Raw genomic sequence first — 23570 nt, 5'->3', positions numbered from 1 at the left:
ATGGAAGCATAGTTCTTTGAAAAATAGAAATCACATAAAAGAATGAAATGGAAATTTCAGAACCAAAAAATACAATATATGAAATACAAAATTTAAGGGGCACCTGGGTGGCTCAGTGATTGAGCATCTGCCTTTGGCTCAGGGTGTGATCCTGGAGTCCTGGAATCGAGTCCCACCAGTCTCCCCAGAGGGAGCCTGCTTCTCTGTCTGCCTGTATCTCTGCTTCTCTCTCTCTGTCTCTCATGAATAAATAAATAAGATCTTTAAAAAAAAAAATACAAAATTTACTGTCTGGGCTCAGTAGCAGATAGAAAGATAAATCAATAGAAATCTCAAATCCTGTGTATTCTTTATCAAGGGTATATCTCTGTGCTGTAACACTTGTCAGGTTGCACCTTGTCAGGTTGCACCTTGAGAAACCTGGTCATAGGCCTTCTGGCTCTGAATTAGTATTCCACGCACACATCCTCTTTTGTTATTAATTACTCCTATTCATGCTACTGAGAAGATTTGTCTGTGCAGTGTGAGCCCTATCTCCCTTCATACTCCACAGATTCAGGTGGTGTCTTGATCTGCTATTTTCTAAGACCTTAGCATTTCAAGTGAGGATCCAGCAATCAGTTTAATCCGATTTAAAAAATAATAGCCAACTATTACATTTATTTCAAAATTATTTATTTTATTTATATATTTATTTCAAAACTTTGAAGGTAAATAAGGGATAGAGAGAAAAGTGCAATGGATAGCATATATATGATTCATACGGCAAGGAGTAAATTTTATCTTGAAGTGTAGATAAAATTATTTTAGTGACAAAATACTGTATGGTAGTTCTGAATATTCTGTAGTTCAGGATGCATCTAAATGTACTTGAACTAGGTTTCAGATGATTGTGAACTTGCTTGGACTACTTGGCTACACAAAAGCAACCTAGCAGTTTACCCAAGTTTTAATACATCAAAACAACTGCCTATTTTATAAAGTGATTATACTGCAAAAAATTAGAGGAATACTTGTGGCCTTAAGAGTTGATATATTTTATTTTTAGTGGCATTTTAAATGGGTCTGGTGGCCTCATTAATGAAGTATATAAAATGTTAAGACATTGTCATTGTATTTGTACATACTAGTTTTAAGTTACTAAATCTCTCACGAGGTAGCCCTAAACCTAGTATTTTCATAATCCTACTCAATAATCAAATTTCCTAACAGGTCCCTGGAGATTTTTTAGCACTAATGAAATTCTGTACTTGTAGGTTGATATAATTTATTAATTCATTCTTGCCCTCCCTTTCTTCTCTATCCTTCTCCCTCTCTCTCTCCCTTCCCTGCCACTCCTATCCATCTCAGAAATGTACATACACCCAGGGGCACCCGGGTGGCTCAGTTGGTTAAGCAACTGACTCTTGGTTTCAGCTCAGGTCCTGATCTCATGGGTTGTGGGATTGAGCCTTGCATCAGGCTCCATGCTCATAGGAGTCCATCTGGATATTCTCTCTCTGCCTCTTCTCTATCTCAATTAAATAAAATTTGAGGAGAAAAAACATTAACATACACTTTTATTTTTAAGATTTTATTTATTTATTGAGACACACACACACACACACACACACACAGGCAGAGTCACAGGCAGAGGGGAGAAGCAGGCTCCACGCAGGGAGCCAGACGCGGGACCTGATCCCTGGTCTTTAGGATCACACCCGGGCTGCAGGCAGCGCTAAACCACTGCGCCACCAGGGCTGCCCCACTTTTCATTTTAAAACAGGCCACTCCACAAAGGCTTGGATTTAATCAGTCTTCTTTGGACACCTGTTTGACACTTAATAAATTATGTTTTGTTTTGTTTTGTTTTGTTTTAGTGCAGTATATAGCACATGACATAGTCATCCAAAAGGGAAAGTATACTTTCATATTCATTTGGACATTAACTTTTGCCATCCAGAAAAAACAGACATAGAGCCTCTTGCTGCCATATAACAATAAAGTTAGGCTTGAAAGTTGCAGTTGAAATCCTGGAACACGAGTTTATCAATTATTATCCATGTTATTTTTCAGTTCCCTTGAAGAAACATGAAAGAAAAAGCTCAGAAGTTACAATACTTCAATAATATAATAGGAAAAAAAAAAGGTTACAAACTATCTAGCATGGTGGTGTAGTCTTTTATCTAATGATCAAATAATATTCACTAATGTCTTGTCTTCCTCAAAGATACTTAATTTTGTCTTCACCAAAGAGAGACTTCTTGGGTCATGGAATGTGGTAGGCAGAATAATGGTCCTTCAAAGATGTCCATGCCATAATTCCCAGAACCTGTGACTATGTTAGGTTAAATGGCAAAGAGGAATTAGGGTTGCGAAAGTTATCTTGGATTATCTGGATGAGCCCAGTGTAATCTGTCACTACAGTCTGTATGATAAGAGGGTGGCAGAAGAGATGGCAGCTTGAGGATATGCCTGCTGCTGGCTTTGAAGATTGAGCAGGAGAGCCATAAGCCAAGGAAAGTGAGCAGCTTTGAGAAGCTGTAAAGGCAAGGAAACATTTTTTGCTAAAGGTGCCAGAAAGGTCACCTTTAGCAGCCGTAGCCCTGCCGACACCTTGAGTTTAGCCCAGTGAGACCTGTATTGGACTCAGATCTGCAGAACGGGGAGAGACTATGTTTGTTTTCTCATTCCATTAAGTTTGTGGTAATGTGTTATAGAAACCATAGGAAATTAATACATGGTATGTCCATTTAATTTTCCACCAATGTGAATTTTACATACTGATTTATTGAATCCTGGTATAACAATAAGATTTCCTGTGAATGTCAATTCTAGTTTATTAAGAAGTTTTTTGTGTTGATAATTTGTTGGCATTGATGAATGGACCTTTGTTTACCCAGGGGTAAACTACCTCATGGGAATGGTGAGAAGTTGATTGTGGCTGGAGAATAGGGAGTGCATAGAGTGAGGGTGAAATGGGGGCTGAAGACAGAGAAATAGAATGAAGCTAGAAGGGAAAATAGGTACCATGCAGTGTGGCAAGAGAACTGACCTTGGTTCCCTTCCACATGTTCTGTAATATTTGTATTAGTGCCTAAAGTATTAATAAATGCTGTAAGTTGGAATTATAAGAAGTGTTTATTTGTATGACTTGAGCTATGTAGAGTTGTAAGCAATCATTGCATTTTGCCACAGAATGTCTCATGGAGTGGCTTATCCATATGATAAATGTACCCAAGTAGGCCTCAGTCTGATCTCTGAAAAAGGAATAAGATGCTCCTATATTCTGTGGACCATATCAGTCCATCACATGAATAGGGAGCTCAGGCATTATTTGAAGAAATACATTAGTTGAATCATTAGAATAGTCTTGGGTCCTACTAAGAAAGTTAAACTAATTTTTTAGTGTTTGTTTATTTAATGAGACTTCAAAAATACTTCACATTTAGGCCTTTGAAAGATGAGAGTTCTGGTATCGTTTGTTATTTGTCTTGAGCCAGAATCTTGTCTGATTCATAAAAATTTGGTTTGGGGTGTGTTTCTTGTTCTTACTGTCAGTTCTCAGTCAAGTGGGTCTCAGAGACTGCTATATAGAGTTAAGAATGTTTTCATTTTGCTAATATTTTACATCCATTGTAGAGGTAGGATAATGTTCCCATTTAGTGCTAAGTTAAGAACTATTTAATTTCATCTTTATTCATACATTAAACAGTTCATTTAAAAAGTATTTGAATCTTTCTTTACAAGTTAAAATTGTTCTGTGAGGAATAATTATCTTTTTTTTAAGATTATTTCCTTTTTTTTTTTTTAATTTTTATTTATTTATGATAGTCACAGAGAGAGAGAGAGAGAGAGGCAGAGACATAGGCAAAGGGAGAAGCAGGCTCCATGCACCGGGAGCCAGATGTGGGATCTTTTTAGCTGTAATACAAACATTGAGCACTCTGCAGAAGCAAGTTAGAATTTTTCATAAATGTTGATAAACGTAGTTGAAGATTGATGCTTGGATTTTGTGTCATACCAGTCAGTTAAATTTCAGCAGTACTTTTAATTAATGTTAATAGATCCATCAGTCCCAGAAATATCTGGGATATCAGATTTAACTAACCTAAATACCAAAGTAGGTCAGTGGGTCAATAGGTTATTAGATTAAAAAAAGATTTATTGTAGTCTCCATTTTTTAAACTCAGGTTCTTGAGTTAATCATTTTAAATTAATAATTTAAAGATTTTTAATAATTAGATGAAATTAAAAGTTTTTTCTTTAAATTATGTGCACAGAACATGGAAAAATAGTCTCTATTACTCTTACTTTGAAACAGTAACATGTTATTTTGTTGCTCCTATTTTGTTTTCTGGAATGGATAAACATGTATTTTATGTTGGACAATTAAAATAGAGAAAGGCAGCACTTAAGTTTTTTGGTTATAATAATAGTGCATGTTCGTGGGAGAAATTTTAGAACGTACTAAGGAAAAAAATTTTAAATTCATAAGCTACTTAGGAATAACCACAGTTCTACCTTTGGCTCATTTGGATTTATGTTTGATATATCTTAATGCCACCGATACTGCTATTAGATGCTTGAATTCTTTCTAGCTTTACTAGATTGTGCATAATAGTATAATGAATATAAAACTTTGGATACACCTCTGATTGTTCCTGTTCCCTTTTTTTCTCAAAGTAAAATTACTGGGTCAAAGAATATAAATATTTTCAAGCAATTGATACACCTTGCCAAACCTTTTTTTTGTTGTTGTTGTTGTTGTTGTTTTTTTTTTTTTTTTTTTTTAAGATTTCATCTATCTTTGTGAGAGGGAGAGAAAGAATGAGCACAACAAATTGGGGCAGGGACTAAGGGAGAAGCAGATTCCCCACTGAGCAGGGAGCCCAGGCAGGACTCTGGGATCATGACTTAAGCCCAAGGCAGACGCTTAACCAACTGAGCCACCCAGGTGCCCTTCACCAAACTTTTTCTCACCAAGCTTTTTTAAAGAAAGGGATATCCAATTTACTTTCTTAAAGCAATGCTGTTTATCTCCTTCACCAAAGGTATCAAGCTCTTTGTTATTAAATATAATGGTTATTTTAGAGTTATTATCTTGTCTGCACTGTAATATCAGCATTGTCAACTTCTCAAAACCTCTTTTCCTTTCATTTTAATGACAGCTAATCTTTCTTGGCTTTCTTCTGTCCCTTTGATCCTTTGCCATCTAGTTGATATTTTTAACACTAATCATATTTAAAATTCATTTGCTGTTTTCTGTGTACTGTCCCAAACACGTAACATATTTAATCCTTGGAACTGCATGTACCTATTATTTTCTCCATTTTAAAAATGAAAGAAGTAATGCGTAGAGATGAAGTGATTAGTCTGAGACCCACAGTTAATAAAGGGACTGAGCTGTAATGTGTACCCAGGAAATCCGTTTTCACAGCCCAGTTCTTTTTTTATTTGTTTGATTCTTAGGTAAATTACTTAAAATTTTTTTGTTTTATTGAAGTATAGTTGACACAATGTTACATTAGTGTCAGGTGTTCATCATAGTGCTTGGCCAACTCTATATATTATGCTGTGCTCACTGTAAGAGTAGCTCCCATCTTTCACCATACGACACTATTCCAGTACCACTGACTATATTCTTTGTGCTGTGCCTTTTATTTCCATGACTCATATTCACTCTATAACCAGATGCCTGTATCTTCTCCTTCCCTTCCCCCATTTTGCCCATTCCTTGACCTCCACCTCTGGCAATCGCCAGTTTGTTCTTTGTACTTATGGGTCTGTTTCTGTTCTTATTTGTTCATTTGTTTTGGTTTTTAAAATTTCAGATATAAGTGAAATCATATGGTACTTGTCTTTCTCTGACTTATTTCACTTAGTTTAATGCCCTCTTGGTCCATACATGTTGTCACAAATAGCAATACTTACGCTAAGCACTATTCCATTTCCCAGCACCATCTATTGAAGAGACCCCTTTGTGTAGGTTAATTGACCATATATGCATGGATTTATTTCTGTGTTCTCCATTCTTTTCCATTGATCTGTCTTTGTGCCAGTACCATATTGTTTGAATAACTATAGCTTTGTACTGTCTCTTGAAATCTGTGATTATGATATTTTCAGTTTTATTCTTTTCTCAGATTGCTGTGGCTCTTTGTAGTCTTTTGTGGAACAAATGTTGGCATTATTTATTCTAGGTCTGTGAAAAATACCACTGGTATTTTGATTACACTGAATCTGTAGATTGCTTTGGGCAGTACATACATTTTAACAATATTAATTCTTCCAATTCGTGATCATGAATATCTTTCCATTTGTTTGTGTCATCTTCAATTTCTTTCATTAATAAAGTTTTCAGAGTATTCGTAGAGCTCCTTTTTTTAAGTTACTTGCTCTGCCTCCTTCCTATTTTCTTAGTCTTCTTCCGGTTTCTAAAATACTATTTTTTAATCAAGTTTCTTTTCTTTTTTTATTTTTTTTTCAAGTTTCAATCTTAGTCTGTCTTTTTCTTATTTTATGTTTTTTCTAGAAAATCCCATCACTGTCTTTAGTTTACATATTTATGTTGATGACTTCCGATTTACATTTTCATCCTGTTTTCTTGAATGCCAGGCTCACTTATAACCACCAACTGGATGTTTCTCCTCTTGCATATCCCTTAGACATCTTAAACACTACATGTCTAAAACTGAATCCATCATCTAAAGTATATGTGAGGTATCTGTAACGGTGATTAAGAGCATAGTTCAAGCTAAACTATCAGCGTTCATAACTCAGCTTTATTGCTGACCTTACTTGGCTTACTTACAGTCTTTGTGTTTCAGTTTCCTCATCAGTAAAATGGAGATAATAATAGCTTACTTCATATGATTGTTGAGAGTCTTAAATGAGAGAAAACTTTGAGGAATGCCGGACACATAGTAAGTGTTCAATAAATGGTGGCCGCTGCTTTCAACGTCATTACCTCCCACTTCCCTTCTAGGTTTCCTGTATGTTTCCTATGAGCCTACAGAGAGGTCCAAGCCAAAATTTGGGTGATACTCTCAACTGCTTCCTGACCTCCCCACTTCTGATTATTAATCACCAAATTCTGTCTAGTCATCTTAGTATCTATTAAAATTCTTTTTAAAAATATTTTATTTATTTAGAAAAAGAGAGCACTCAAGTGGGGGCTGGGGCAGAGAGAGAGGGACAAGTAGACTCCCTACTGAATGAGGAGCCCTATTGGGGCTCCATTCCAGGACCCCGGTATCATGACTTTGGCCAAAGTCAGATGCTTAACTAATTGAGCCACCCAGATTCCCCCACTTACTAAAATTCTTATATTTCTTTATATAACCTCTGCCTCTATATTATTTTGCCTGAACCTATAATACCTTACTTCTATTAGTCTTCTTAACTCTAGTTTGGCCTGATTTTCTCCATTCTCTATATTGTAGCCAGAATGATATTTCAGAAGAGCAAATCTATTAATATCACTTCCCTGCTAAAAACTACTTCAGTGTTTTCATGTTGCCATTGAGGCCCAGGTGATTTTTCTTTTTTAACCTTCATGTGGCCTTTCATGATATATACTCCCCATCATTCTTGTCTCTTACCACCAGTTTTTACCACACCCTGTCCCTAGGTTTTTGCTGTAATCATGTTGAACTACTTCCAGTACCCTAAAATCTTAGTTCTTTCTTGTGTCTCCAGACCTTTGCATATACCGTTCTTTTGGCATCAAAGTTCTTTGTCTCTTGGCCTGGTGAATTTATTTATCCTTAGAATCTCAACTTAGGGATTACTTCTTCTAGGAGGCTTCCTTAATAACTCTGTCTCTAATAACTGTATGTATTCATAGTGTTTTGTGTGTACCTCTGGAAAGTACCTCAAATGCAGTTGCTGTATCTGTTTTGTCATTTAAAACTACCATTAGCGTAGTGTTAGACAATTATATTCATGCTCAGTAAATATTTGCTGGATGATAAATATATGAAATATAATTTTTAAGGAATCATTAGTATTCATAACAAGTTTTTAGTTTAAGTTGTTTGATTTCTAGCCAGGAATAATTTTACATTTATTACCCATTTGTTTTCTTTGTGCTTCATTTAGTTACACTTTTTGCTCATTTTAGGGGGTTGGATTTTAACCTTTTTCTCAATAACTTCTAAATATCCTTATATGAGGGGCACCTGGGTGGTTCAAGTTGGTTAAGTGTCTGCCTTTGGCTCAGGTCATGATCCTGGGATCAGGCTCCCTGTTCAGCCAGAACTCTGCTTCCCCCTCTCTCTACACCCCTCCCTTGTTTGTGTTCTCTCTCAAATTAGTAAATAAAATATATTTTTTAAATTATTTATTTGAGAGAGAGCCAAAGAGCATAAGTGAGGGGAGTGGGGAGGAGAAGCAGACTCCTCAGTGAGCGGGGAGCTCATTGTGGGGCTCGATCCTGGGACCCCAAAATTATGACCCAACTCAAAGGCAGACGCTTAACAGACTGAGCTACCCAGGAACCTTAAATAAATAAAATCTAAAAAAAAAAAAAAAAAAAAAAATCCTAATGTGGTAAAAATATTAACCCTTTGTCATGCTGCATATGCTTAAGCCTTTTGTTTTTTCAAGGGGCAGTTGCTATTTATGTTTATTTTGTTAATAAAAATAGGTATCCCTATGCATTATATCTTTTATTCTTTACAAGAACCCTCTTAGGTAAGAATTCTGAGGCTTAGAGACGCCTGGATGGCTCAGCGGTTGAGCATCTGCCTTTGGCTCAGGGCATGATCCTGGGGTCCTGAGATCGAGTGCTGCATTGGGCCCCCTCTGGGGAGCCTGCTTCTACCTCTGCCTGTGTCTCTGCCTCTGTCTCTGTGTCTCTCATGAATAAATTAAAAAAAAAAAAAAAAAAGGAATTCTGAGGCTTAGGATGGTTATATTCCAGAGATTTCCATCCATGCTTTTCTAAATTCCATAGGTCTTAAGTTTTGTACTGAATCCTCAAGCATGCTGTTTATCAGCTGGTTTAATTCTGACTTGAGAGCACTACCCCAAAGTACTTAAAACAAACTAGGACATGGGCATCTGACTTCTGAATTTTGCTTCATGCACATTTTAGGGACTCAGTCCTGTTGCTCAGGTGCTTTTGACTCAGACCATTTATTTTTTATTTGATTCCTTTAATTTCCCAGAGTATTATTTTGTTATTAAAAAAATTCCCTTTTCTCAAAAATATATCACCTTTTGCTATCAAAAATATCCTTTTATGTTGCTGTTATATTGCATATACAATTATATTCTTGATTTTTTTTTTTATTTTTTTTTATTTTTTTTATATTCTTGATTTTTAAAAAAACTTAGAATGGGCATTGGGTGGGTCAGAAGCAAACTTGAGTGTAAAATTTTGCACTAATTTTGTGGCAGGGTTGAATGGGTCTCAGTTAATTCAGTTATTCACCAATGCCAGTTGAGTAATATTTGTCAGATATTCTCACAGGTCCTAGTAAAAGATGAATAAGTAAATTACTACTCCTTTTATTTTTTAAGATTTTTTTTATTTATTCATGAGAGACAGAGAGAAAGAGAGGCAGACACACAGGCAGAGGGTAGAAGCAGGCTCCCCTAAAGGAGCCCCATGCAGGACTCAATCTCGGATCCTGGGATCAGTCCCTGAGCCGAAGGCAGACACTCAACTGCTGAGCCACCCAGGCATCCCTATTACTCCTATTTTGAAGGAACTCATGATTTAGAAGAATATTGCCACTAAGAATGTTACAGTGATATTCCACTTCTGCAATGAAAACTAGTTAGAACATAGTAATTCCTAATTTTCCTTGTCAGTGAAAGAATATTGATAACTGAAACTGACAGGTTTATGAAGTTTACCACACCAAAAATTTTAAGTAAAATTTATCCTAATTATCTTCTTGAAGGTGAAAATGAAAACTAAAGTATGCATGCATGTACACACACATACACACAGAAAGTAGGGAGACAGTGGAGAAACCAAATATGAATCAGCCATATGTGAATAGTTGTCTCTTCAATAAATATATGTAAAGATGAATATCAGTCACTTTTGGGTCATGCCTTTTTTATATTAGCTGATGTGGAGACTCCAGTGAAGGTAATTCATATATGTTCATTCTTAAAGCAAGCATTTGATTTAAACTTTCATCAGACTTTGAGTGCTTTCTTATAAAGAACCTATGTTTGGAACTACTGAGAACTAATTCACAGGAAAACTATTAAATAGTAAATACTGTGGCAACCTCTGTATAGTTGGTGTTATAATAATGCTTTAGATCATGTCATTAATCTGTACTATGGTTTGTTACAGGAAAAGACCTAAGAAATTCTTTGTTGTTAACTAGCTTCTTCAATTTATTAAGTACCTATAATCTCTAACACAGAGCTTGAACTTCTGTTGATCCTTAAATACTTACTGACTTAAAATGAAAAATTGACAGCCTTAATCTAATTTATTGTACCTTTATTTTTCTGTAATTTTTTTACTGTAATAAAAATTCTAATTGAAAAAATTTATCCTACCTTTTTTTTTTACTTTAAAGTTCCTAGGTAAAACAAATTAAAAAAATAAAGTTACTAGGTAAAAATACACTTGTAATTTAAACATTAAAATTTTAAAAATTAATTTAAAGTGACACTTTTAATCACTTTTAATTTTTAAAAAAAATTATTATGGGAAAATGAAAACAAGTAACAGAGTCCCCCCTTTGTCCTAATAACAAACAAAAAAGGGAATGGTCTGAAAAATCAACAATCCTTGGATGCATAAAAGGGGGGGGGCACAGGGAAAACCTGATCACAGGGTAATCTCCCCAAGATTGGAGAGTCAGGCAAACACAGAAAGTCATAGACTTTACAAGCTGAAACTATCTCAAAAACCAGTGCAGAATCAGCACTGTAATTGACAAATTGCCGGAGGCACACTGTGGGTAACTTTGACAACTTAAAAACTCCCAAGGGGATCTAGTCATAGGGAGACTTCAACAGTAGCATAAGATTTACCTCTGGGAGCTCAACCAGGTTCCAACAGTGAATATCAGAAAAATCTCCACTAAAAAAAAAGAAAAGAAAAGAAAAGAAAAATCTCCACTTGCTTCCAGCTGGTGTAGAGAGAAAAGAACCATTTTGAAATATACCAGAGCACTCTGTTCTTAACATGACCTACCCTTAGGAAAAACTAGTTAACCAGAATCTAACTGATCTGGAGGCAAGGAAGTACCAAATGCCTGCCTACTCTAACCATCTTAGTTTACCTAAAGAGGGAGAAAAAACCCCCGAGAAACATTGATGAAGTTCACAGTCCAGCTGCACATGCTCACTAAAAGACTGAGACCTAATCCTGGGCTGTAGAATGCTCCACTCCCCCACACCTCACCACCACGTTACTAATGGCCTGTTTATAGCAGTTCCTTTTACCTAGTACCTCATGTCCAGCAATCAAGAAAAAATTATACGGCTTACCAAAAAGACAACACGATTTGAAGAGACAGAGCAAATATCAGAGCCAGACATAGCACAAGGATGTTGGAGTTACCAGATAAGGAATTTAAATATGATTAATATGCTCAGGGATCTAATGGATAAAATAGACAGTATGCAGGAACTAGGTGGGAAGTGTAAGTGGGGAGATGGAAAGCCTAAGAATGAAGGTAGATAAGGAGTACCAGAAATGAAGAATACCTTTGACAGGCTTCTTAGTAAACTAGACACGTGAGTCAGGTACCTCTGAGCTAGAGAATATCTTAGAATCCTCAAAAATGAAAAACAAGGACAAAGTCTGAAAAGAAAATATCTAGGGATTGTGTGACAACTACAAAAGTTGTAATATGGGTGTAATGGGAATATCAGGAAAAAGGAAAGATTTGAAATAATAATAACTGAGAATTTCCCCAAGTTAATGTCAAACCCCAAATAACAGACCCAGGAAATTTAGAGACCATCAAGAAGGATAAATACCGGGATCCCTGGGTGGCGCAGCGGTTTAGCGCCTGCCTTTGGCCCAGGGCACGATCCTGGAGACCCGGGATCGAATCCCACGTCAGGCTCCCGGTGCATGGAGCCTGCTTCTCCCTCTGCCTATGTCTCTGCCTCTCTCTCTCTCTCTGTGTGACTATCATAAATAAATGAAAAAATAAAAAAAAAAAAAAGAAGGATAAATACCTCCCCAAACAACACCTAGGTGTATCATTTTCAAACTATAGAAAATGAGATATAAAGAAAAAAATCCTAAAAGAAGCCAGAGGAGAGAAACACCTTACCTAGAGAAGAAGAATTACATTTGACTTCTCCTCAGAAGTGGTGCAAATAAGAAGAAAGTAGAATAACATACTTAAATCATTGAGAGAAAAATTCACCAACCTAGTATTCGTTTTCTTCCAAAAGAAGAAATTATTCTTCCAAAATGAAGAAGAAATACTTTCTCAAACAAATTGAGGGAATTTATTGGTGGTAGACCTACCTTGCCGGAGATATTAAAAGAAGTTCTTTAGAGAGAAGGAAGATGGTATAGGTCAGAAACTTGGAAGTTTGTAAAGTGAGAAAGAGCATTAACGAAGGAGTAGGTAAGGCTAAAAAAAAACAACAAACTTATTTTTATTCTTAATTGACCTCACATAACAGTTCAAAATAATAGTAGCAAAAATGAATTTGATTGTGTATACAAACGAACGTATGCTTATATATAAGTGAAATGAATGACAATATTATAAGGGATAAGAGGGAGGAATAAGGATTATTTGGTTATTATAAGGTATACTACTTGTCAAGTGGCATAGTGTTTATTTGAAAGTGAACTTGGATTAGTTGTAAACGTATACTGTAGGGGTACCTGGCTGACTCATTTGGTAGAGCATGTGACTTGATCTCAGGGTCATGAGTTCAAGCCTCATGTTGAGGGTAGAGTTTACTTAAAAAATATATCTATGTGTAAAAGAAAGAAACTTTAAAAATGTATGTTGTAAACTCTAGGGTACCACCTAAAGAATAAAAAAGTAAAAACCACTAAACCACTAAAAAAAGGTAAAGAATAAGAAACCTAACCAATATGTTAAGAAAGGAAAGAATAGGAATACTGTAAACTGCTCAGAAAATCATGTAAGATGCTGAAAATGGCAAAAAGCAGGGTGAAAGACAAAGGTGGGAGCAAAGAACAAGAGCAATAAATAGAAACAATAATAAATATGGTAGATATTAGTCCAGCTGTATCAATAATCACTTTGAAAGACAGATTGTTAGAGTGGATTAAAAAACAAGATCCAACTATGTGTTGTCTACAAGAAACTCACTGTAAATATAAAGGCATATATAGATTAAATGGATGGTGTGAAAAGACCATATAATATGAAATCTGCTCTCTTAAAACTTTAAGTGCATGCAGTATTGTTAACTCTATACATTGTTGTGTAGCAGATCTCACACTTTTTCATCCTGTATGACTGTGAAGCTCTATATCCTGATTTCCTGAATCAGCAATTCCTGATTTCCCCCTTCCCCAAGCCCCTGACAACCACCATTCTGCCTTCTGCTTCCATCAGTTTGGCTACTTTAGACACCTTATGTAAGTGAAATCATGCCTTATTTGTTCTTGTATGATTGGCTTATTTTACTTAGTGTAATGTCCTCAAGATTTATCCATGTTAAGTATGAAAGGATTTCTTTCTTTTTGAGAGCCGAATAATATTCTGGTGTGTGTATATACCACATTTTCTCTATCCATTCGTCTGTCCATGGACCGTTTAGGCTGTTTCCACCTGTTGGCTTTTGTGCATATGCTGCAATGTTCACTTCGAGGTCCTAGGAGTGCAGTGATCTCTTCAAGATCCTCTCGTTCCTTTTGCATAAATACCCAGAAGCAGAATTCCTGGATCATATGATAGTTGTATTATTAGTGTTTTGAGGAATTTTTTTTTCTGTTTTCCACAGCAGTACTATTTTACCTTCCCACCCACAGTGAACAAAGTACCAATTTTTCCACATCCTTGCCAAAATTATTTGTTCTCTGTTTTTTTGTTGTTTTATAATGGCCATTCTAACAGGGATGTGATAATATCTCATTGTGGTTATGATTTGCATTTCTCTTTCGATTACGGATTTTGAACATCTTTCCATATCTATCTATTGGCCATTGATATGTCTTAGAAGAAATGTTTAAGTCATTTGCTTATTTTTAAAATTGGGTTATTTGTGGGTTTTGATGTTTTGCTGAGATGTAGTTCTGTTTGTATTTTGGGTATTAACTCCTTATCAGATAATCAGATACTTTCTCCCATTCCATAGATTACCTTTTAACGCTGTTGTTTCTTTTGCTGTGCAGAAGTTAACTTGGAGTCCTACTTGTCAGTTTTTGCTTTTGTTTCTTTTGCTTTTGGTGTTCATACCCAAGACCTCATTTCCAAATCCAGTGTCCTGAAACCTTCCCCTTTGTTTTCCTCTAGGAGTTTATATTTCAAGTCTGACATTTAAGTCTTTAATATATATTGATTTGATTTTTGTGTACAGTATAAGATAGTGTCCCTTCAGGCAGCCCAGGTGGCTCAGCAGTTTAGTGCCACCTTCAGTCCAGGGCCTGATCCTGGAGACCCGAGATCGAGTCCCATGTCAGGCTCCCTGCATGGAGCCTGCTTCTCCTTTAGCCTGTGTCCCTGCCTCTCTCTCTCTGTCTCATGAATAAATAAATAAAATCTTAAAAAAAAAAAAAAAAAAAAGATAGTGTCCATTCAGTTTCAGTCTTTTGCATGTGGGTATACTGTTTTCCCAGCACCATTTGTTAAGGACACTATGCTTTCCAGTGTTGTGGTCTTGGCACACATGTTGAAGATCATTTGACCATATATGCCTAGGTTTATCTCTGGGTGTTCTCTTCTTTACCTTTGGTCTGTGTGTTCATCTTTATGCCACTGCCATACCATTTGATTAGCTTTGTAATATGTTTACAGGTCAGGAAATGTGAGGCATTCAGCTTTGTTCTTTTTTCTCAAGATTGTTTTGACTAGTTGAGATCTATTGTTGTTCCATATGAATTTTAGGATTTTTTTTTCAATTTCTGCAAAGAATGCCATTGGGATTTTGATATAGAGATGGCATTGAATCTGTAGGTGACATTGGGTAATGTGGACATTTTAATGATATTAAATCTTCTGTAACCGTCCTGTGTATGTCCCCTGTAGACTTGCCTCCATTTATTTGTGTTTTAATTTCTTTCAGTAGTGTTTTGTAGTTTTCTTTGTACAGGTCTTTTGCCTTTTTGGTTAGGTTTGTCCTAATTATTTTATTCATGACTCAGTCTTGGTAGGTTGTATATTTTTAAGAATTTATCTATTTCTTCTAAGTTACCTAGTTTGCTGGTGTCTAATTGTTCATTGTAGTCTCAGGATCCTTTGTATGTCTGTGGTGTCAATTGTAGTACTACATCTTTCACTTCTGATTTTGAGTTTTCTCTACTATTTTTTCTTATTCTAGGTAAAGGTTTCTCAATTTTATTCATCTTTTCTAAAAAGTTCTCTTTTCACTTTTTCCTATTGTTTATCCTATTTTGTTTACATCTGCTTTAGTCTTTATTATTTACTTCTTTCTACTAACTTTGAACTTGTTTTTCTCATTCCTTGAAGTGTAAATTTAGAGTTCAGTTTTGAGATACTCTTTTCCTTTTTTAAAAAAGCTGGAGTCTGTTTTATTTATTTATGAGATATATTTATTTATTTTAGAGAGAGAGTGCAAGGGGAAAGGGCAGAGGGTTAGAGAGAATCTGAAGCAGACTCTCTGCAGAGCATGGAGCTGGTCACCAGGCTTGATTTTCATGATCCTGAGATAATGACCTGAACCAAAACCAAGCGTTGGACGCTTAATTGTGCCACCCAGGTGCTCCCCAAATTTTTTTTTCTTTTTTAATGTAGTATTTACCACTGTAAACTTCCCTGTTACTACTGCTTTTGCTGCATCCCATAAGTTTTGATGTGTTATGCTTTTGTCTCCAGGTATTTTTTAATTTCCCTTTTGATTTTTTTCTTTGATCCACTGCTTAAGAGTATATTGTTTTCATATATTTGTGAATTTTCCAGTTCTCCTTGTGTAATTGCTAGTTTCATTCCATTGTCAGCAGAAAAGATAGTTGTATGATTTCAGTGTTCTTAAATTTGTTAAGACTTATTTTGTGACCCAGTATGTGATCTGTCCTGGAGAATGTTCCATATGCAGTTGAGAAGAATTTGTATTGTGCTGCTGTTGGGCAGAATGTTCTGTATATGTCTGTCAAGTTGATTCGGTCTGTAATGTTATTCAGGTTGCCTGTTTCCTTATTGATATTCTGTCTGGATGTTTTATCCTTGTTGACACTGGGATATTGAAATCTTTTACTGTATTGTGTTGCACTCTCTCTTTTCAGTTCCATCTATGTTTGTTTCAAATACTTGGGTGTTCTCATGTTGGGTGTATATATTATTGGTATATACTTATATTCTACGTATATTCATCTTCCTGATGAATTGACTCTTTTATCGTTATATAACGTCATTTTTTGCCTCTTGTCAGTTTTTGACTTAAAGTTTGTTTTGTTTGATATAAGTATGGCCCCTCCTGTGCTCTTTTGGTTACATTTGCATGGACTATCTTTTTTCACTTTTACTTTTATCTGCTGTATGTCCTTAAATCTAGAGTCTGTTGTAGACAACAAATGGTTGAATCTTACTTTTTCTGATCCATTTAGCTACTCTCTTTTGATTGCTGACTTTCGTCTATTTACACTTAAAGTAATTATTGATAAGGTAGACTTACTGTGTCCATTTTGTTACTCTTTTTTGACTGTCTTGTAGTTTTTTGTTACTTTGTTCCTCCTGTTGCCTTCCTTTGTTTCTTTGTTTTTGTTTGTTTTTTTCTTTTAGTTACATGCTTGATTCCTTTCTCATTTCCTTTTGTGTATCCTCTATAGGTGTCTTCTTGGTGCTTAGCCATGGGTCTTACATAAAACATTTTATAATCTTGACAATTATATTAGACTTTAGAATTTTAACTCTTTTACTTGTCTCTCCTTTCCACACTTTGTTTTCAGCATCACAAATTATATCTTTTTATTGTGTGTCTTCTTAATGTATTTTTGTAAGTATAGTTATTTTCATACTTTTGCATTTTAACTTCTATACTAGGATTAAGTTATTGTTTTCATTTATTCATTAAGTTTTAGAAACAATTAGAAACAATTTGTAGAGTTTAACATTTGTTATGTACACTTTTGTGACTAAGTTCAAATTTTATGTTTAAAAATTACCTTAAAATTTTTCATGATAAATTTCTATGTAAATTGAGTAAATCTAATAAATTTTTTTGTTGTTTAAACAGAATTCTGAGACTGATGGTCAGCCATATAGAAGAATACATTGAACCTATAGTTTTCTGAAGAATCAGTTCAAAAGAGCCAAAAAAATACAAAAGGTAATGAAAAAGTTATATCTTAGAATGTACTTTGGAATGATATTTTCCAGCAAAGTACATAAATGAATCCATAAGTTATTTTGACACACTAATTTGGGGAATGTTTTATTTAAAAATTTTTCCTGTTGTATTTTATTCCAAATGCTTATTGTATCAGCTATATTCAGTTACTATTTTAGAAACTGAGAATACAATGATGAATAAGACAGAAGCTGTCCCTGCTCTCATTAGGGTTGCATTCTAAAGGGAGGGAGGACAAATAGTAAACCAATGAAACATTTGTTGTTAGTGCAATGCCCCAAATTAAAATGGATAATAGAGACTAGTGACTACTTTCACTATTGAAAGAAATAGTGAAATATTTAAATGCCCTAATTGAAGAAGAATATATCAGTTAAGATCTGAATGGCAAGAATGTGTCAGCCCTGTGAAGATCTGAGAGAGGAGATTTATAGGCAGTAAACAAAAATGACCATGGAATGCTTGAAGAACAGAAAGAGAAAATGTGACTAGAGTATAAATGAGGGAAAGAGTATATGGAATTCAGGTTGGAGAAGAAAATTGGGAGAGGAGCAAATTTCTAGAGAAGGTCAAGTGTTCTGTTTAGTTGCATAATATTTTAGACACTTGTAAAATCTGTAGAAATATCAAAAAGATAGTTGGATAGATAACTCTGAAGTTTAGATTCTGGTCTAGGGGTGTGGATTTGGGAGTTATTGGCATAGAGAGATACTTAGAGGAATATGTCTGGATGAAATTATCTAGGAAGTATACATAGATTGAGAAGGAGTTAGCCTTGGGACATGCCAGTATTAGAGGAGAAGAAACAGCCAGTGAGATGGGTGAAAAATTAGGAAAGTGTTCTGTCATAGAAGGCAAAACAAGAAAAATATTTAATAAATGCAGAAGTGATCAGTTATGTTACATCACATGCTATTCAGAGGTAAAATAGTAGAGTAAAGCAGTCATTAGACTTGGCAACATGAATGTCATTTATAACTAATAAGAGAGAACAGTCTCAGTGGGAGTGGGTGAGGGTGAACGCTTGATTAAAATTGATGAAGAGAAAATGGGGAAATTCCGGTTAAAGATGGCAAAAAAAAATGTGATTAAGTTCTATTTCTTCTTGAAACTCCACTAAAGCTAAAGTAGGGTGTTTTTTTTATTTGTTTTTTTAAACAAAAGATAGCACAAAAATAAAGAGAATGGGAAACAATTACAACAGAATTTTGGAAGCTGAAAAATGAATGGAAATATGATATCTGTCTTCTAGATCTAAGAATCTAAGCCAGCTGTGAGAATGCTGAAGAACAAACTTTATGACACTATAGAGCCTCTAAAATGTTAGGAATTAGAGCACTCTACTTCTGCAAACAGGAGTAAGAGTGAGACTAAACACAGGCCGATTTGTTGCCAGTCTAAGTCAGTAAAAAACAATGATTAATTCTAGGAAAGCTTATTTTAGAAAAGGGAAGCAATTGTAGTATGCTGTATGGCTCAGCTGTGAATTGCATTTGGAGAGCCATATAATAATGTTAACTCTGAATATAACCACCTCGCCAAAATTATGATACTGAGAATTTGGGCAAGAGTGCACGTATATGAGGTAAACATGAGATGTCAAAGAGAACTGAATTCTTATTTTTCTTAGGGGGATTATGCCTGAAAAATAAGACTTGAACAGGAGTTCAAGTTCAATTACATTGGCACAGCTTGAATAAATTGGTACTGTGTAGGCATCCCCACTTAAAACAGAAGGAATCAAGAAGTGACAAAGGATATCAGAGCATAGACTGCCAGAAGAAATGGTTCAAGAGGTGAAAGTGGTGGAAAGTGGGAAATGGAGATCAGAGGACAGAAGACTTCTGATTTTTTAATAAGTCTTCTAAAACTATGTGGACACTTTAGACTCTGAACATGTATACGTTGGCGAAAATAAACACTAAGTTTTAAAGTAAGGGAGAGAATGGAATTAAAGATGTTGAAACAACAATTGTCCTCTGCCATGCAGTTTTCCTGTGAGATGGAGCAGAAAAGGAGAGACAGTACCTGAAGGGGGTTGATGGGTCAAGATTTGTTTTTGATTTGTTTTTTAAGGTTAAAATACTAAGATGTCGATCAGAAAAATCCAATTATCAAGAGAGGGATTTGTGATGTAGGAATAGAAAGCCTTGAGAGGTGACAACAAATGGGATTCAGAGGACAGTATCATGTCATTAGATACTGCACAGTTTATTTTTAATATAGAACATGTAGTTTTATGTATAAGGATTCTTTTCCAAAGATAGATTTCTAGGCACTGAGATTTTCTGTTAATTATGTTTAATGTTGCATGCTGAATTAAAAACATATCTGCTTCTATACTTGGCAAAGTTTGAATGTTTTATAAAATGTCTTAGTTCTTAATATCTCATTTCATGAATATTTTTTTAAAGCTTGTTTTTAAAGTGATATTTTTTTTTAAATTTTTTTATTGGTGTTCAATTTACCAACATACAGAATAACCCCCAGTGCCCGTTTAAAGTGATGTTTTAAAAGACTTATACCATCCTTGCCCTTTATCATCATAAAATAATATCATCACTGGAAAGCTGGGAAGTCATCACTGAGTGAAGTTGAGCTCAAGTTGCTTAAGTAAAGGAGCATTTGATTCCTTCCTAGCTGAAATTTGATTATTGGTAATTTAATTTGTGAAATTTGGATTCTGGTAACTGTAACTGATCCTTTCAAAGACATTATTGCATACCATGCTGGCATTGTAATGTCAGTATTTAAGAAAGAAGACTTTTAAAGATTTTACTTATTTATTTTAGAGAAGGAGCACATGAGCAGGGGGAGGGGCAGAGGGACAAGTGGACTGCGCCCAGCATGGAGCCTAATGCAGGGCTCTGTCCCAAGACTCAGATCATGACTTGAGTCGAAATCAAGAGTTGGATTCTCAACCCAGGCGCCCCAAGAATGAAGACTTTTAATGATAAAATTTGATCTGTATTAGATTATATACTTGAAATACTTTGCTGTGTGTAGGGACATCACTTAGTTATTTAAAACTGAATCCTTAGGGCAGCCCAGGTGGCTCAGGGGTTTAGCGCCACCTTCAGCCCAGGGCCTGATCCTGGAGACCCGGGATCAAGTCCCATGTCAGGCTCCCTGCATGGAGCCTGCTCGCTCTTCCTGTCTCTGCCTCTCTCTCTCTCTTTCTCTCTCTCTCTCTCTCTCTGTCTCATGAATAAATAGATAAAATATTTAAAAAAAAAACTGAATCCTTAGAATCCATAGCATGGGCAATGTGATTCTGGACAGTTTTTTTTTTTTTGGTACTGAAAATGTGAGGCCTAGAGTAGTTCCAAAACAAGAGCTTTTGGCTGTTCCTGCATTACCACTGTGGTTTGATACAATTAATTTGACACCATTTAAAGAAGTTAAGAGAAGTCTTCTCACAGTTGGCTTTAGAGTACTTAGTTGGGCCTGTTTTACTTCTTCACATACCTTTCCCTTAAATATAGCTTGTTTTTCAGTTGGTGGCTAGACAAGGAGAGAAAAGATCTTGGACTGGACTGTTAGAGATACAGTCTTTTTTTTTTTTTTTAAAGATTTTATTTATTTATTTATGAGAGCCACTGAGAGAGAGGCAGAGACAGAAGACAGAGGGAGAAGCAGGCTCCATGCAAGAAGCCCAATGCAGGACTCGATCCCAGTACTCCGGGATCACTCCCTGAGCCGAAGGCAGACGCTCAACCGCTGAGCCACCCAGGCGTCCCAAGATACATATAGTAGTCTTATGTTGTTCACTTTGCAGCACAATAAATGTTTGGAAGAATATTGTTAATCAACTTTAGTAAAATAGCCTAATAAAGCATCAGCCTGTATGCTCTAAATCATTTTGGGTTCAGTCAGGATGACTCTAATTCTTGGGGTCTTTTTTTTTTTCCTTTTCTAGTTTGCCCTATTTTCTGTCTTTTGATAATTAAAAAAACATATAGTTGGTGCCACATAAGACTCAGATCTGGCCTTCTTACTTTAAAGTGAAACTGTCCTTTTTTAATTCATCCAACTTGGGTGTTACTTTTGCATTGTTCTTTTTTTACTAGTGATAGAATCAGCCTCTGTTATTACCGTGATGATAACACGGTATGTTTCTTAGGCCATGGGGAGGTGGGGGTTGTACTTAGGTCATCTTTAAAATCTAGCTCTCAGGAGATCCCTGAATGGCTCAGTGGTTTGGCGCCTGCCTTTGGCCCAGGGCGCAATCCTGGAGTCCCAGGATTGAGTCCCACATCAGGCTCCCAGCATGGAGCCTGCTTCTCCCTCTGCCTGTGTTTCTACCTCTCTTTCTCTCTCTCTATCATGAATAAATAAATAAATACATACATACATACATACATACATACATACATACATAAATAAAATCTTAAAAAAAATAAAATAAAATCTAGCTCTCAGATTGTGTAATTCCATGTTTCATCTGCTAATGTTGACCCAGACACTTAAAACCAGTATTTTATTGAGTGCTAGTTTTTATTTTTACCTCTGACTCCTCACTCATTTTCTTTTAAGAGTTCTTAGCCCTTCGCAGTTTCACTTCTGCAGCCATAACCACATGGGCACTGCAGCATCATTGAGCAAGGACCATTCACTTGCTCCTTCATGCCTGTACGTTTGAAAACAGTGATAGAATAGTTCAGAATCCCATGCTCTTGGGACACCTTTCATCTTTTCTCAGAGTTACACATTAATTTACACTGTTTTCTAAATTTTAAATAAAAGATATAATAGTTAAAGTAGAATTTCTTATGCCTCAAAACTGTTAGGGATTTTATTAGCATTAAAGTGGTTCAATATTTAACTCACAACTATAGGATATAAGTATCTTGTGTGAATAAAATCTGCTTTATATTTCAGATATAGGGTGACAGATTTTAGGCTTATGATTCCATCTTAAAGTAGTTAATTCTTTCAATGTGGGCATGAGACTTTTTATAATAAGGCCTCTCCTTCTGCCCTCCTTCCCCCTTCCTTCCCTCCTTCTTCCCTCCTTCTTCCCTCCCTTCATCCTTCCCTGCCCCCCCCGCACCCACTTCCATATCTCTGCACCCAGTGTGGGGCTCAAACCTACAACCCCGAGATCAGGAGTCACATGCTATACTGATTGAGCCAGCCAGCCACCCAGTAAGGCTCTTTTCTACTTACCTTGCCTTCATCCTTCTATACACTCTTATTCTCACTTTATGGTCTAGTAATTAAACTTCAGGTTGTAACATGACTAGATATTTCTCTAAAGAAAATGCTAATAAACCTCTTAAGTTTCTCAAATAGGATGCTCCCTTGTCTCATAAAGACCTGTACCTTTGCAAATTGCCATTCTTGTGGCTTTCTTTCAAATGGTCGTACAAATTACATGGGGACCTTGTTAAAATGTAGATTCTGATTCAGTAGGACTGTCTTTTAACAAGGTCTCAGATAATGCTAGTGCTGATGGTCTCTGAACCATATTTTTAGTGACAGCAATCTAGACTACCTGACAAACTCATTATAGTCAAGAAAATTTCCTCTGTCTCCCTGTTCCCTTGCAGATTTTTGCCTACAGCGAATGTATCTTTTATCCTTGTATCCCTAAAGCTTAGCCTACTATTTAATAGAAGATAGGGTTTCAACAAATGTTTGTTGTTGATTAGATTTTTTTAAATTAAAGAATAGGTGACATACATTGTTATATTAGTTTCAGGTATAAACAGTGATTGAACAATTCTGTACATTATACAGTGCTCACCATGTCACCATATAGTGTTGTTATAATATTGACTATATTCCCTATACTATACTTTTTATTCCCATGATTGATTTATTTTGTAATTGACAGTTTGTACACCTTCTCTTCACCTATTTTACTCATCCTCCCAGTCCCCTCCCCTCTGGCAACTACCAGTTGTATTTGTATTTATGAATCTCTTTCTGTTTTGTTTTGTGTTTTAGATTTTACATATAAGTGGAATCATAGGAAATTTGTCTTTCTCTGTCTGACTTATTTCACCCAGCATGATACCTTCTAGTTTCGTTTATGTTGTCAAGATTGGCAAGAGTTCATTTTTTTTAAGGCTGAGTAATATTCCACTGTATATTCCTCCAACACCCACACCACATCTTTATCCATTCTGTTG

The 23570-nt window shown here is 35.6% G+C and overlaps 1 protein-coding gene across 13 annotated transcripts in view; it reads left to right on the top strand.

Annotated features, from left to right (window-relative positions):
- The window catches only part of CLOCK (clock circadian regulator), a 134699-nt gene that overhangs the window by 36298 nt on the left and 74831 nt on the right, over positions 1 to 23570 (top strand). For all 13 annotated transcript variants that reach the window (XM_077848059.1, XM_077848061.1, XM_077848060.1 and 10 more), the window contains one exon: positions 17320 to 17412. The gene's annotated coding sequence lies outside the window, so the exon portion shown is untranslated. The remainder of the gene's footprint in view (positions 1 to 17319; positions 17413 to 23570) is intronic.

Source organism: Canis aureus, chromosome 14 (assembly GCF_053574225.1).
Source record: "Canis aureus isolate CA01 chromosome 14, VMU_Caureus_v.1.0, whole genome shotgun sequence".
In the NCBI taxonomy this organism is placed as follows: domain Eukaryota; kingdom Metazoa; phylum Chordata; class Mammalia; order Carnivora; family Canidae; genus Canis; species Canis aureus.
Note: the sequence above shows the minus strand (reverse complement) of the source record. Positions and strands in the feature narration are given on the sequence as shown.